The 2,614-nt window shown below is 34.4% G+C and overlaps 1 protein-coding gene across 1 annotated transcript in view; it reads left to right on the top strand.

The window, feature by feature from the left end:
- Window positions 1–631: 631 nt before the first annotated feature.
- Window positions 632–2,614, top strand: part of LOC140944621 (uncharacterized) — a 15,234-nt gene continuing 13,251 nt past the window's right edge. Inside the window, exon 1 of the mRNA XM_073393740.1 lies at window positions 632–766. The gene's annotated coding sequence lies outside the window, so the exon portion shown is untranslated. The remainder of the gene's footprint in view (window positions 767–2,614) is intronic.

Raw genomic sequence — 2,614 nt, 5'->3', positions numbered from 1 at the left:
GGCCAAATGTAAGGAAATGGCCGCTATATGAATTCCTTGCTCTAAAGATTAAACAACGGAAATGTTATGTTGCGTCGCCGTAAATACTGGAATGCTCGATGCCGGACACCCTTTTCACGGTCAGGGTCTGTCTTTAGAGAGATGTTCACCTTATAAAGTCAAAAAAGGAAAAGAGAGGCAGGGAACACTGAACACTACAGTTTTCCGTTTCAGCGATCGAGGTGTTCGCCTTATAGAGATACTGTCCGATAGGAGGGTATATGTATACGCAAAACGAAATAAAATTGTGAGATAGAAAATAACGAAAATATGCCACACTGAGATAGCTGCCACTATTCTAATTCCACTTTCTTCAGCATTCTTTGTATCAACCTCTACGTTAAAATAAAGGCAATATCAGTTTATAAAAACACTTTGTCAGTCAGCCACCTGTAGCAGCCTTTTTAGTCAAGAATGTTTACCACACCACAATTAAGGCCACTCTGAAGTGAAATAATATAAAGTATATCTCGTTGACCTTTGTTTAATAATTCTGATATTTCGTGATTTGATCCGAAAGTACTTAAAACAACTGAACCAAAGCTTTGTTATGTCTCGTTTACCATGAGCTACTTTGTAAAGAAATATTCTTGGAATATACAACACTACAGTTTATATCACTGGTTGATATACTACATACTGTGCTATTTCCTGTCAGTCCTAACAAGGTACTGAACACAAACGCTTGTTGTTTATTTCAAAGTTGAGGACTAAAAGGCGTTTTTTGGTGAGTTATTAGTTAATACTACATAACACGCGTTTTTTTGCATGGCCACCTATTTCATATAGGTAACATAAGTTATATAAAGTTATATAAGTTTTTCGAAAGCAACAACCTACACCCCAAAGTGCAAAAAGGATGCCGCCCCAGGAGCTATGGCTGCAAAGACCAGCTCCTCATCCATCAACAAAGCCATCCTTGAGGAGGTGAGATCCAAGCGCCACAATCTCTCCACGACCTGGATAGACTACAAGAAGGCCTTCGATACGCACTGTGCCCCACACCTGAATCATCAAGAGTCTCGAACTCTACAAGATCTGCCCCACTAGTTGTGGAAGACGATCCTCCACGTAAACCACAAAACCTGCCTTTTCATTGACATGACTATACCACTCGACACCAACACCTCAGTCAAAACCACGGAAAAACTTCCCTTATCACACCAACTGTATTTTAAAACTGTTTGAAAAGGAGTTAAAATGTATTCGATGATTTAAAAACTATTTTAAATAGCCTTAGAGTTTTCTGAGTTTCAGGCAACTCTAAGGCCACTTTCTTACAATTTCTACACTGTTTTTGCATCCTATTTTTGATGTATTTTCATAATGTATGCGTGCTTTTGCTTTTCTACTTCTGTGGTATTTTACTATTTTCAAAGTATTTTTTATTGTATTTACAAATACGAGTATTTTATAAAACCTTTACTAAATTCCAAAACCGATTAAACCGCTATTAAAATATATTTTGAAACATAACATTTAAATAGCGTTTTAAACAGGTTAAAACACCTTTACAATCAGTCGAAAAATATATTCAAAAAATTATTTTTGTAACTATTTGAAACCTGTTTTTTTTTTTTCAAAATACGTTTGAAATTGTCATTACAAATGGTTTTAAAATAGTATTGCAAATTAAAATATGTTTTTAAAACTGCGTTTATCCTGTTTTAATTCCAATTTATACGTACTTTATAACTGTTTTAAATCTGTTTTACTTACACTTTATTGACTGTGAATTTCTGACGAGTCTTTTTGAGTTCTTTAATGGATACTTTAAGCCTTTAACTATTTTTTTAAAGTAATATATCAGGGGCACCCAACTACTGTTTTCTGTAAAAATATCCGGTTCGGAGAAGCAAATATTGCCTAGAATCATCCATTACTTTAGGACAGCTAAAAATTCATTCTAGATGGCCTTTCCGGCTATTCATGAACAATTTTCGAAGCTTACCTAATAAATTCCCAAAGATTTTCTGAAGTTTAATTTTTCACATATCACTCCCCAGGTTAGGCTATTTTTCTAAAAAAAAAAGGGAAGCTAAAACTTCCGGATTCAAAAATGTGATGGGGAGAGGAATCAGGAAAATGTTCAGTTTCGTAATACGTTAAATTGCATCTAAAATGTTCGGGAAAATAATACTGAAGCCCTTGTAATTTGGGAAAGACTCAAATTCCTCTAGGATAACCGAATTCGGTTTCATCTTTAAATACGCTTACGTTATTACATATGTCAAAGACGAGCCTTTATAAGTATTGATACCACAGACTTGTATTAGCCTTTAACACAATTACCCACAAATAATAAAACGTAGGCCAAGGCGAGAGTTTTTAAACCGGCTGATAATACACGACTGCAAGGCTTTTCAACCGCCTCAAAATTCCTGATATAGATCAACTCATTCTAGCACTAATATTTCCTAGATTTGTTTTTTTTTTGGTCTACAAAATTGTACGTATATAAAGTTAAGCAGTGTCTTTATCAGATATAAAGACACCCATTAGACATCAATTTCTTTTGTTTTTTCTTTATGAATTACTATAATGACTTTTTTGAACAAACTTAATCAAACGACAG

This window comes from Porites lutea, chromosome 7, assembly GCF_958299795.1.
Source record: "Porites lutea chromosome 7, jaPorLute2.1, whole genome shotgun sequence".
NCBI lineage: Eukaryota > Metazoa > Cnidaria > Anthozoa > Scleractinia > Poritidae > Porites > Porites lutea.
Note: the sequence above shows the minus strand (reverse complement) of the source record. Positions and strands in the feature narration are given on the sequence as shown.